At 44.0% G+C, this 14,496-nt stretch overlaps 1 protein-coding gene across 2 annotated transcripts in view; it reads left to right on the top strand.

The window, feature by feature from the left end:
* Positions 1-608: 608 nt before the first annotated feature.
* LOC143807610 (pantetheinase-like) overlaps positions 609-14,496 on the top strand; it is a 209,225-nt gene continuing 195,337 nt past the window's right edge. The window contains exon 1 of one of the 2 annotated variants that reach the window (XM_077289345.1): positions 609-676. The gene's annotated coding sequence lies outside the window, so the exon portion shown is untranslated. Of the gene's footprint in view, positions 677-6,029; positions 6,230-14,496 lie in introns of those variants that run through there. The other variant, XM_077289344.1, reaches the window with a different exon arrangement.

A 14,496-nucleotide genomic window follows, 5' to 3' on the forward strand; every position in this document is an offset into this window, starting at 1 on the left:
GGGCGGGAAGACCTTACCAAAGGTATGATTGTATGTGATGCCCAAAACCGACTGAGACGGTTCCCTCGACTGATACGGCAAGGTAACGTGCGTGACATGTCTCGTGACCCCACGTGTATGACAGGTGTTCAACCCCACAAGTTTGAACAGAGGGGGGGGATATGTGATGCAGTGACCCCTGTAACAGGTAGGGGGCGCTGCATGGTCTCCCCGGTATGTGCACGGAGTTGTATTGAGGCCGTGAGAATAGACCTGCAGTGATGTCAGGATCACGTGACCAGCCATGTGATCCATTACTGTGGGTGTGGTTACAGGTACATAACGTGACCAGGGTGTGGGTCACATGGTCCCTGGGTTCCTGTGTGGTTCCAGTGAGTGGACCTGAGTGGTGAGGTTACAGGGGGTTCCTGAGCGCTGTGTGTGGGCTGTGTATGCCCCTGCGCTGGAAGACCTGGTAGGAGGCTTCCTGGAGAGCACATGCTGGCGTGAGAGGTCCTGGGAGGTGTACCAGGACCCCTGAGCAACACACAGTGGAACTTGGGGAAGCTACAGTCCTTCGGTGGCTCTGGACTGACTGATGTGTGCCGGCCAGGCAAGTTGGTGAACCCCGTTAGGCAGTTTCCCCAGGAGAGCGGACTGACAAGGAGTCAGCAGACGGAGCAGGAGCTCCCATAAGGTACCTCCACAAGCTGTTGGTGCTTGTAACCTGGACTGTGTGGTAACCCACGGCAACTGGTCAGTGAGGACCAGCATGTTTAGTGTCCCTGAGTCAAACCTGTAGTTAAAGTGTTTGAAGATGCAAGTTAATATCACCAGTTGGTGCCTGTGATGTTCTATGAACTGTGCATAACCCGGTTTATGAGGCTTAATAAACCATATGGACTGCTTTGTTTTAAAATCCCGTGCCCGTGTGCTTGAAATATCGCAGCCAAGCGAGTTTCCCCCAATACACTCAGTAAGAAAAGTCTTACAGCATGTAGGGGGTATTTCCTGTGTGTGTGAGGGAGGTATTTACTGTGGGAGAGAGGGGTATTTACTGTGTGTGTGTTTATGAGATGGGTATTCATTGCATATATGTGAGAGGGGTATTCAGTGTGTGAGTGTGTGTGTGTGTGTGTGTGTGTGTAGGTATTTACTGTGTGGGGAGATTTACTGTGATCGGGTTTTTTAGTGTAACAGGGCTGGGTGAGATTTCGTGTAACGGTGTATAATTTGAGGATACAAATTTGGGGAGCGGGAGAAAATTGAAGACACAAAAAAGGAGGAAGGTATCAGATGGGGGCATGTATGGGGGAATGGTGCAAACACAGTATGGTGAGTGGTGGTATGGCTGCGGACGCAGTATGAGGAGCAAGGGGAAAATGTATGGGGGGGTGATTGGATGGGTGCGAACACAGTATGGGGAGTCTGAGGCATATATGAGGAGGCAGTATGGAAAGTGACGGTAAATGTATGAGGTGGGAGGGGGAAACATTCAAGGAGACAGTATAGGGGGAAAAGTGTGAGTGGGAACAGAATAGAGACTGAGTAGTTTGGGGGGGGGGGGGTGTAGCATGGGGCAATAATGTAAGGGCACAGCCAGGAGGTGACGGTATATCAACGGGGGTTGTGGGAGGAGGGGGCACAGTTTAGAAACTAGGCCCTATAAGGGGGTCTCAGTGTGAGAGAACAGTGTGAAGAGGGGGCCCAGTATGGAAAGGAGGGAGCAGTGTAGAGAGCATGTACCATAAGAGGGACAGTGTGGGGGTCATATTTAGTGCGGGGAATATAGTGAGGGCCAATTATTTATTCAGGGGCTCAGTGTAGGGCAAACATTTTTATTTAGGAGCATTATAATGGCACTGCTATTTTTAAGGCCGTCATGTGGGGATGTGCTGCACAAGACAGGTGAAGATGGAAGTCTGCAGAAACGGCTGTGGATGAGAAAACGCATCATGGAGTCTGGACAAGATGAAGAAAAGAAATAGAACGACTCCAGAAATGACGTCATCAGGTACCTGAATGTAAATGTTATTTGTGATACTGACTAATTCTCATAGTTTTATTTGTTAGGAGCATTAAAGGGGTTGTCCAAGTTTGTGATGAGTCTGCAGTCATTATATGTGACTGCAGACTTCAATTGCAGACTTCTGAATTCTCGCAGTGCGCACTGTATGCTGTCAGGATTCTCTGGTGCCAGCGATTTACATACATGCGGTCACGTGCTGACTAGACATGTGTTGCCTCACTCAATGAAAATGAATTAAGTGAGGCCGGACACGTCTAGTCGGAATGTGGCCAGAAGTAAACAAATCGCATACTTGTGAAAGAGAGCATTCTAAGGCTATGTGCACACGTAGGAAAAGTGGTGCAGAATTTTCTGCACAAAATCTGCATCTCCTGGCAGAATCTGCAGCCGCGGAGTTGATGCGGATTTTCTGCGGTTTTTGTCACTGCGTATTTCTATCATGGAGGGGTGCAGAAACACTGCAGATCTGCACAAAAGAAGTGACATGCACTTCTTTTAAATCCGCAGCAATTCCGCACTGATTTTTCTGCACAACTTTTTTTTTTTTACATTGATTTACATGGTACTGTAAATCACAGTGCGGGTCTGCAGCGTTTCTGTGCGGAAAAATCCGCTGCGGATCCGCAGCAAATCTGCATCGTGTGCACATAGCCTAAATGTGTGCATTGCATTCAGAAGACACCTACAACCAGGAGCCATATCTGATCCTGATGTCAGAGAGACACAGACATTCCCATAAGCCTCCTGAAGAACTCTATCATGGGAGGGAAACGCGTCGAGGCGAAGCCCGAGTACAGATAAGTTAGACTGACATGAATTGGCATTTTCATTGTGTCGGCTATTGATTTTTCTGGGGCCAGTGCAATAGGTGTTTTTTCTTGTATATACATCTGTTAAAAACCTGAAGGTGAAACATGCATATAGATAAGGTGGACCAACAATGATTGGCATAAATTGTCTTGCTGGTTTTTGAGTAACTGTTTGGGGCACAGTGCAATAGGTGCGGACTTTGTGTCCAGGGCACGATGCAATAGGTGCTTGTACTGCATATACACATATTAAACCCTGAACCACTAACAGTAATAGATATGTTGTAGTTGTTGGGGCATTGAAGACGCTTTATGACATCCGAGATAAAACTTTTTGTATACAAAAACTAATAACAGATGAGTTATGATGCCTTTGGAGAAGGAATATAGAGGATAAACGGTATTATTACTAAATATATTAAAGTACCCCATACTTATACTGAAATGGAATACAAAAAGCATGCTTAGATAACACTGGAAATAAGCCAGCCTTAAATATCCTTTTTCACTGTGTTTCCATACTTTTGAGCTGGAGATCCCTGAGAGTTGTCTCTAACTTTGAATGCAGAAGATTGATGGCTTAATGAGTGCCCAGTTTCTGGTGTATATGTTTTAGTATCTATAACCCAGGAGACTTTTAGGGACACGAGGGAGAGCCGCCGAGGAGCGGGGGCGCCATTTTGCTTCCAAGAGGGTGCCAACCTCCGCTGACAGGCAGGGATTACTCTAGGGACCTGGTAGGCAAGATATCCTTATATCTATATTTATGCTCCCAGAATATCAGATTGGTTTTATTCACTGCACTTTTTTTGGTTGGTTTTGTATATTGCTGTCCTACTCCCCTTATTTTTGGTTATAATCAAGAAAAGTCATTGTGTGCTGTATCCCTGTGTAGTGGCATTTTTCGTGAATCCCCTATTGGTGTATATACAAGGGATTTGCTAGGGAGATAAGGGCAAGCCGCCGAGGAGCGGGGGTGCCACATTGCGTCCAAGAGGGTGCCAACCTCCGCAGACAGGTAGGGTACAAATAGGGATTATTAGGGTGTAACAGGGATACCCATCCCCCATGCCCACCTGCGAGTGTTGTCTAGTATAGTTGATTAATTATTGCTTGGTGTGGTTTGTTTTTAGGTCATTGGTTATATTTTTTTTTAAAAAGCAGTTTAATAAAAATTATTTTTATGGTATTAGTTTTTTTGGTGAGACGTTGTTCACACTAATCCAGCAATATAGGTAATATACTTTTTTTTGCATTGCATTCAGAAGCCTGCAGCCACCTATAGTGACTGCAGATTTTCATCTCAAACCTGGACGAGTCCTTTAATTATAAAATGAAGCTCTGTAGCCAATCCTAACAGCATGTAGTATCCTCACTGTCAGGATTCAGCCCTGCTTGCTGGTCCCAGTAGTCGTCACATCGCCACTTCACTCATATGTGATTTTCATACTTACGCTGTTGCCTGATAACGAGCTCCTCTTCCTGCTTCTCTCAGGTTTTCACTGAACATTGAATTAGGAAAAGCAGCTGGTCAGCACATGACTAAGTGTATGTGTCCACGGTCAGTTAACTCTGCATGTTTGACGCTGCGCAGAGCTGCAGCGTCAAACACGCAGCGTCCAGATGTTCCAGCATAGTGGAGGGGATTTTTTGAAATCCCATGTCCACTATGCGTGGAAACCCGCACGCGGCGGCCCTGCGACTCCGGACATGCTGCGCGTCTGTTCAGATCGCAGCATGTCCGTGTTCCCTGCGGCGACGCTGCGTCGCCGCAAGTAATATCACAGGGCCCTATGCGAGGGTGCGATGATCCCGGATGTGTACAGTTAACACATCCGTCATCATAGCGTCCCAGAAGGGGGCGGGGCTTAGCGCCGAGCGGCTTCGCCGCTCCAACGATACCGCCGGCCATCCTGAACGTGAACACGCACCCTAAGGCCGGAATCACACACAGCGAGATACAGTCGAGTCTCGCAGGTTAAAAAGAAGCTCTGGCACTGGCACTCCGGAGCGGAGCGTGCGGCTGCATAGCTCCGGAGTACCGGTGCCAGAGCTTCTTTTTAACCTGCGAGACTCGGCCGTATCCCGCTGCAGTGTGACTCCGGCCTAAGTGTGCAAATCGCATATGTGCTTGGTGGGGAGGGGGTACCCAGGCTCGGACTGGCCCACAGGGTAACAGGGGAATCCCCCAGTGGGCCCCTGTGCAGATCTGGGCCCCCAACCCCACTGTATGGGCATTATTTGGCATAATTAAAATTGATTCACTCTGTAGATGAAAAAGCAGCATCTCAACATTCATTAACCAAACTACGCAGTTTATTAATATATAGAGATATAGGTACATTTGTGAACGAGGGTAGTATAATATTTTTATGCAGGTGAAAAGTGGGCCACCACAGTCAGTTACTGGTGGGCCCTTAGCACCCCAGTCCGACACTGGGGGCACCAAACTGAATTCTTGCCCTGGGTGCCACAAAACCTAGACACACCTCTGTGCGAGGGTACACTGTGGGTGAGCAAAAACCCGCACCAAAACCTGCGTTTGTGACACTGCTTTTTTCTGCCTAGAGTGCAGGTTTTGCTGCAGAATAAAACGCCTAGTGTGAACATAGCCTAAAGGGAACCTGTCACACTATTCATGATGCCCAAACCCCCGGGAGCAAGAATCAGAGCCCATCTGCATGATTACACCCAGGTATGTCTTTCTCTGAAACCCTCTGGCATTTAAGAGAAGACATACACATCTCAACATTGAATCTGGAACACCAAGAAGGAAAAGCTGCGGATTTATGCAAATCAAAGGAGCAATACATATGTTAATGATATGCTAATAGAAATAAAATTAAAAACAAATCTATTTATAATAGCGAGTATGAGCGCCATCAGTAATGTTAATAATGATTACTTTCTGTGGAATGAGCAAGAAATTAGCATTTAGTTGTAGTTCAAAAACTGGCCAGCAGGAGGCGACAGCAGATAGGTTCCAATATGAGATTGATGCGAATCCAACAAGATGATAACAGAAAACAATAGCTCACACCAGATCCAAAACAAGCGGCAATTTAAGCGTTTCTGCTGTCGAAAAGTGTTCATGTAGCCAATACAAAAATCAGGCATGTACGAGGACACATTAATTTAGTCTGGCAGTATTCCTACAATGCTCTTATGTAACACGGCTGACCCTGTATAACCTGTGAGAAGGTCTAACCTTCAGCTAACACCTGAGAGAAGAACACTGGGTGCTGCCCGGCAGCTGGTGAGTCATGGCTGCCTCCTGAGGCGCAGTCGTGCTCCTACAGCAGCCAGCTCCATGTGACCGGACAGGGGCCGCCCGTCACACGGGAGCTTCTGTCAGGAGCGGCTCCCATGACAGCCTGAGCCTGGAGGAAGAGCCGGCACCGTGCATGGACGAGTACGTGAGGAGGGGACATGGGGGTCTCGGTGCGGCGGGGACACTAGCCTGGCGACAGACAGCACAAGCTCCTGGGGTCTTCTCAGCCCACACAATGAGGGAGATGGGCAGAGGAAAGGAGAATCCCTCACCTGCCTGCAGCCATACATTGTTCTATCATGGCTGTAATGTACAGTGTCCTGGCCCCCAGGAGCCATGGTGGCCCCCAGTGACTGCCTCTCTGGGGGCCACTCTGCAGCTATAGATATTACGTCCCCCTCATTCCCTCTGCTTCTATAGAAGAATAATACACTGGGCAGATCATTAACCCCTTCACCACCTTGGGGGTTTTCCAATTTTGTTTCCGTTTTTCGCTCCCCTTCTTCGCAGAGCGATAACTTTTTAATTTTTCCGTCAATATGGCCAAGCGAGGGCTTGTTTATTGCGGGACGAGTTGTACTTTTGAACGACACCATTGGTCTTACCATATCGTGTACTGGAAAACAAGAAAAAAATTCTAAGCGCGGTGAAATTGCCCAAAAAGTGCAATCCCACAATTGTTTTATTTTATTTTTTTTATATCATATTCACTAAATGCTAAAACTGACCTGCCGATATGATTCTCCAGGCAATTCCGATTTTGTAGATACAAAACATGTATAGGTTCTTATTTGGGTGGTGAAAAAAAATCCATAGTTAATTTAAAAAAAAAAAAAAAAGGTTGCCACTTTGCGGGGCCTGTAGCCTCTCCGTCTTTCTTTATCTGGGGCTGCGTTAGGGCTTATTTTTTGCGTATTGAACTGACTATTTTATTGACATCATTTGGGGTAGATACGACTTTATTGCATTTTAATATGCAATGTTGCAGCGACCACAAAAGTAATTCTGACGTTTTTATTTTTATTCTCGTTACGCCGTTTACTGATCTGATTAATTATATTTATATAGTGATAGATCGGGAGATTCTGAACTTTGTGATACCAAATATGTGGATTTTTTTAAAATTTTATTTTGAATGGGGCGTGATTTAAACTTTTATATTTTTAAAAACTTTTTTTTACCTTTCGCACATGCTTCAATAGTCTCCTTGGGAGACTAGAAGCTGCGATCATTTGATCACTTGTGTTACACATAGCAGGGCTGCAGCTAGCATGGTCATCTGCTGTGAGCGCTGTCCACTGGGCGGCTCATGGCAGATCGACGATGACAACCACAGGGGTCTACAGACGCCGGGTTGTCATGCCAACCCATTGGCAACCTGCAGTCATGTGACATGGGCAGCGCGATAATGCTAAATGCCAGAGACTGACAGCAGCATTTAACCTGTTAACAGCCACGGGTGGATCACGATTCCACCTGGGGCTGTTACTGGCACATATCAGCTAATGAATTCAGCTGACATGTGACGGAAAAGTTACTGGCTCATGGCCAGAGCCCACATCAAACAAGGGGCGGCTATCTTGGACGTTCCTATAAGTCCAGGGCCGTAAAGGGGTTAATGAATGATGGGATGCTGTATTTGTCTGTATATAGTGAATCAAGTGTATAGTGCCAACTACTGCTCATATGGCAAGGTGAGGGGCCACACCTGCATGGGGGTCCACTGGTTTTAGCCCTCTGACTCATTGGCCATATTCACATGTTGCAATTTTTATGTGTTTTTTTTTTTTTTTTTTTCGCAGGCAAAACCTGCTCTCTAGGCCGTAAAGAAGCAACCTAAAAAAGCAGGCTTTGCTTTGCCTCTTTTTTGGTGCTTTTTTCCTGCTTTTTGTCAGGGTACATTTGTCTCTTTTGCATGATGATAACGTTTAGTGCATAAAAAAAAATAATCTGATTCACTTCATCAGGTTTTGTCACTAAAAACGCAGCAAAACCTAATACTTGTGTTTTTGCAGTGCTTTTGCACTACCCATTGCGAAGAGACATTCTGCCTTTTGAAAAAATGCAGCACTTTGACAAAAGTCAGGAAAAACCCCAAGTTGTGTGCATGCGAATTCTAAAATCTCAGACTTTGCTGGTACTGTGAAACGCAGCACAAAATTTGCATTAAAAAAACTCAGCAAAAACGCAACTTGTGAACAAGGTTATGCGAGTTTATGAAAAATGCACAATTGCAAATGTCAAAAAAGTAGGGGCAGTTGAATTGGTTTGGCATGGTTTACTTTACCATGGCCAAAATTGGCCAAAATTTTACTTGGCCAAAATTGCGGATGCACTTCAAATTGTTCTCATTTTTTTTTAAAGTTTTTAGCATACAATCATATAAAGTGTTTATAACAATAATGCCACAAGTAGTCTAAGGTAGATTTGAACACCTCTACATAGAAAAAAGGTTTACGTAATACAAAATATCTCATTACTTCTATAAGAACAGTGGAATGGCCGAATGACAATATCACATTCTAATATGTTAATTTCATGCTGTCCCTATGTGTTTTTACTTTAGTAGCGTGTAGGGTATCCTTTACCATCGATAACAGCTTTGCGTCTACTTGTCATTCAACGAGACTTCTCAGGTTCTCTGTGGTTATAACATGGTACCAGGAACTGATAACAGCTGCATTCAATGCCTGTTTGTTGCTTAGTCGCTTACTGGAAACCAATCGCTTTAATCTTGACCACAGATTTTCGATAGGGTTCAGATCAGGACTGTTTCCTGGCCATGAAAGCACTGAAATGTGTTTGCTTTCAAACCATTTTAGACTTTGCCTTGCAGTGTGACATGGTGCTCCATCCTGTTGAAAAATAATTTCGGTCTGTTCCTTGCCAAGGTCACAAATTGATGGGATGAGCTTTGGTTCAAGGACATCATGAATATATTTCAAAGCATTTAAAGTTCCCTCAAGGAGCTGTATTCTCCCAATTCCATGCCAGGACATACAGCCCCATATCATAAGACTCTCAGGATGTTTCATTGTAGCTGTCATACTCTCTGGAAGACAGTCTTCCTTTGGCCATCTCTGAACATGACGCACTCCGTCACTACCAAAAATTGATATTGTCGTTTCATCGTTCCAGATTACTTTCTTCCAATCTTCAGTTATCCAGCTAAGATGTTCTTTGGCCCAGGAAATTCTCTTCTCTGTTTTAAGATTTAGGAATGGCTTTTTCCTTGGTGTACGCGCTTTCAGACCGGCATCAAGTAATCGTCGACGTACTGTTCTATCTGACAACAAAACTCCATCGTCCAAGAACTGGTTCAGTTCCTTGGCTGATGCTCTTCTGTTTTGCAAGGCTAGCCTAACAGTTCTTCTGTCTTTTTCTGGAGTTGCCTTTTTTCCTTCCACTTCCACTCTTAGTTATGACGCTGCAACTATCAGCAAAATGTGAACACAGCTTTTTCACTCCAGAAGCAGTGACTCCACCACCCATCTTCCTATCAATTTCCCTGAAACTGTATCCCTCCTTCCTCAAAACAAGTCGTCATTCTCTTTTTTGGAAACCAATCAGACCTCTTTGTTGCTGGCATGATTAAAATATAAAAAAAAAATCCAATCATTCAGGAGTTTGTGAGCTCAAAATAGACATTTAGAATTATGCAGTTAAAAAATTAAATTTAAATATTAATAAAATACAAGAAATAAAAATTCTCAATAGTTTGTAAAGAAATTAAAGCCTGTAGGACCTATACTGAAAGGATCAAGTGACGACTGTAGCTTTAACCCCTTTACCCCCAAGGGTGGTTTGCACGTTAATGACCAGGCCAATTTTTACAATTCTGACCACTGTCCATGAGGTTATAACTCTGGAACGCTTCAACGGATCCCGGTGATTCTGACATTGTTTTATCATGACATATTGTACTTCATGATAGTGGTAAAATTTATTTGATATTACCTGCGTTTATTTGTGACAAAAATGGAATTTTGCGAAAATTTGGAAAATTTCACAATTTTCCAACTTTGAATTTTTATGCCCATAAATCACAGAGATATGTCACACAAAATAGTTAATAAGTAACATTCCCCACATGTCTACTGTACATCAGCACAATTTTGGAACCAACATTTTTTTTTGTTAGGGCGTTATAAGGGTTAAAAGTTGACCAGCAATTTCTCATTTTTACAACACTACTTTTTTTTAGGGACCACATCACATTTGAAGTAATTTTTGAGGGGTCTATTTGATAGAAAATAACCAGGTGTGACACCATTCTAAAAACTGCACTCCTCAAGGTGCTCAAAACCACATTCAAGAAGTTTATTAACCCTTCAGGTGTTTCACAGGAATTTTTGAATGTTTAAAATAAAATGAACATTTTACTTTTTTTCACAAAAAATTTACTTCAGCTCCAATTTGTTTTATTTTACCGAGGGTAACCGGAGAAATTGGACCCCAAAAGTCGTTGTACAACTTGACCTGAGTACACCGATACCCCACATGTGGGGTTAAACCACTGTTTGGGTGCATGGCACAGCTCGGAAGGGAAGGAGCGCCATTTGACTTTTCCAGTGCAAAATTGACTGGAATTGAGATGGGACGCCATGCTCCATTTGGAGAGCCCCTGATGTGCCTAAACATTGAAACCCCCCACAAGTGACACCATTTTGGAAACTAGACCCCCTAAGGAACTTATCTAGATGTGTGGTGAACACTTTGACCCACCAAGTGCTTCACAGAAGTTTATAAGGCAGAGCCGTAAAAATAAAAAATCATATTTTTTCACAATAATGATCTTTTTGCCCCCAATTTTTTATTTTCCCAAGGGTAACAGAAGAAATTGGACCCCAAACGTTGTGCAATTTGTCCTGAGTACGCTGATACCCCATATGTGGGGGTAAATCGCTGTTTGGGCGCATGGCAGAGCTCGGAAGGGAAGGAGCGCCATTTGACTTTTCAATGCAAAATTGACTGGAATTGAGATGGGACGCCATGTTGCGTTTGGAGAGCCCTGATGTGCCCAAACAGTGGAAACCCCCAATTCTAACTGAAACCCTAATCCCAACCCTAACCATACCCCTAACTCCAACACACCCCTAACCCTAATCCCAACCATAACCCTAACCACACCCCTAACCCTGACACACCCCTAATCCCAACCGTAAATGTAACCCAAACCCTAACCCTAGCCTCAACCCTAACCCTAATGGGAAAATGGAAATAAATAAATTTCTTTAATTTTTTTTATTTTTCCCTAACTAAGGGGGTGATGAAGTGGGGTTTGATTTACTATTTATAGCGGGTTTTTTAGCGGATTTTTATGATTGGCAGCCGTCACACACTAAAAGACGCTTTTTATTGCAAAAAATATTTTTTGCGTTACCACATTTTGAGAGCTATAATTTTTCCATATTTTGGTCCTCAGAGTCATGTGAGGTCTTGTTTTTTGCGGGACGAGTTGACGTTTTTATTGGTACCATTTTCGGGCACGTGACATTTTTTGATCGCTTTTTATTCCGATTTTTGTGAGGCAGAATGACCAAAAAACAGCTATTCATGAATTTCTTTTGGGGGATGCGTTTATACCGTTCCCTGTTTGGTAAAATGGATAAAGCAGTTTTATTCTTCGGGTCAGTACGATTACAGCGATATCTCATATCATTTTTTTTATGTTTTGGCGCTTTTATACGATAAAATAGATTTTATATAAAAAATAATTATTTTTGCATCGCTTTATTCTGAGGACTATAACTAACTATATTTTTGCTGATGATGCTGTATGGCGGCTCGTTTTTTGTGGGACAAGATGTCGTTTTCAGCGGTATCATGGTTATTTATATCCATCTTTTTGATCGCGTGTTATTCCACTTTTTGTTTGGCGGTACGATAATAAAGCGTTGTTTTTGCCTCGTTGTTTTTTTTTTTTACGTTGTTCACTGAAGGGGTTAACTTGTGGGACCGTTTTATAGGTCGGGCCGTTACGGACGCGGCGATACTAAATATGTGTACTTTTATTGTTTATTTTTTTTCTATTTAGATAAAGAAATGTATTTATGGGAACTAAAATATATATATATATATATATATATATATATATATATATATATATAATATATTTTACAGATCTGAATATATATATATTTTTTTTTACACTATAACATTGGGGGGGTGGGGGGGGTGCATCATGTTATAGTGTAAGATCGCTGATCCGACACTTTGCAGAGCGCTGTGTCAGATCGACGATCTGACGTGCACTGCTCCTGGCTTACCAGCACCTGCTCTGAGCAGGCGCTGGTAAGCCACCTCCCTGCAGGACCCGGATGCAGCCCCGCGGCCATTTTGGATCCGGAGCCTGCAGGGAGGAGACGCTCGGTACAACGCGAGCACATCGCGTTGTATCGAGGGTCTCAGGGAAGCCCGCAGGGAGCCCCCTCTCTGCGTGATGCTTCCCTATGCCCCCGAAACACTGCGATCATATTTGATCGCAGTGTTTCGGGGGTTAATGTGCCGGGGGCGGTCCGTGACCGCTCCTGGCACATACTGCCGGATGTCAGGTGCGATAGTCAGCTGACACTCGGCCGCGCTCCCCCCGTGAGTGCGGCTGATCGCTATGATGTACTATCCCGTCGGTGGGCATACGGGCCCACCCCACCTCGACGGGATAGTACATCACATGTCAGAAAGGGGTTAAAAGCACTATTTTTCATTTAATACGGACATAAAGAAAAGTTAACATATATATAAAAATGTATGAATTTTACTCAGAGAACAAAGTCCAGTATTTCTTGTCAAAATGATCAAAACTACTGACAAAATATCAGAAACAAGTCTCCCGATATCTTTAGTAACAGATTGCGTGCCTGGGCTATAAATATAATTGCGTAATCAAGCAAGTAAGATCGCCGAAAGCTCCAGAAGCCTCGAAAATGATTAAAAACTTCAAGTGCATCCACAATTTTGGCCACTAGTGTATACTTTACTATATCACTAATTTAATTAAACGGCACTAATCCTAACTGCGAGGTTCATGTGAGGACATTATGGTTTATAATCACAAAAACAATTGGGTATCACATCCTGCTGTTCCAGAGATTTGCAGATACTGTAAAAAGCTTTTAGTTTTCCTAAAAAAGCAGCAAAAAAACCTGAACGTGTAAATGCAGCTCAAAGCTTTGTGTCCCCATCATTCCACCTTCTTATGGCATCGTATTATGTAGATACTTCTTCCAGGGCACGAGTCTTTCTCACGGCTGATTGGGTTCATGATGTCTTAAGTGCACAATAATGAAGCACTGAACACCCAGATGATGCCTAAAAGTCATAGGAATATAACCAGATCAAATGTAAATACTATATAAAAATCCTTCATTGAAATGAAGGTTATCCCCCCAACATTAAGAACATGGAAACACCCTAACAACAAAGGCATGGAGAAGTGCTGGTGCAAACACAAAATGTGGACCATATGTCACATAACAGTAATTTAAAGGGAACCTGTCACCTAGAAAAACGCTATTAACCTTCACATATGGGGTTATTATTGTTTCTAACCAGCCTACACTTAAGGTACCTTCACACATAACGATTTCGTTAACGATAACGTTGCAACGTCACGCTTTTGGTGACGTAGCAACGATCCCGCTTAACGATCTCGTTATGTGTGACAGCGACCAACGATCAGGCCCCTGCTGGGAGATCGTTGGTCGTAGGGAATGATCAGGACCTTTTTTTGGTCGCTGATCACCCGCTGTCATCGCTGGATCGGCGTGTGTGATGCCGATCCAGCGATGTGTTCACTTGTAACCAGGGTAAATATCGGGTTACTAAGTGCAGGGCCGCGCTTAGTAACCCGATATTTACCCTGGTTACCATTGTAAAAGTTAAAAAAAAAACAGTACATCCTCACATTCCGATGTCTGTCACGTCCCCCGCAGTCAGCTTCCCTGCACTGACTGTCAGCGCCGGCCGTAAAGCAGAGCACAGCGGTGACGTCACCGCTGTGCTCTGCGTGCTTTACGGCCGGCGATGACAGTCAGTGCAGGGAAGCTGACTGCGGGGGACGTGACAGACATCGGAATGTGAGGATGTGCTGTTTGTTTTTTTTTAACTTTTACAATGGTAACCAGGGTAAATATCGGGTTACTAAGCGCGACCCTGCACTTAGTAACCCGATGTTTACCCTGGTTACCTGGGGACTTCGGCATCGTTGAAGACAGTTTCAACGATGCCGAAGTCGTTCCCCTGATCGTTGGTCGCTGGAGAGAGCTGTCTGTGTGACAGCTCCCCAGCGATCACACAACGACTTACCAACGATCACGGCCAGGTTGTATCGCTGATCGTGATCGTTGGTAAATCGTTTAGTGTAACGGTACCTTTAGCCAAAAGCCGTGGAGAGAAAATTAACTGTA

The sequence above is a fragment of the Ranitomeya variabilis genome, chromosome 2, assembly GCF_051348905.1.
Source record: "Ranitomeya variabilis isolate aRanVar5 chromosome 2, aRanVar5.hap1, whole genome shotgun sequence".
Taxonomy (NCBI): Eukaryota; Metazoa; Chordata; class Amphibia; order Anura; family Dendrobatidae; genus Ranitomeya; species Ranitomeya variabilis.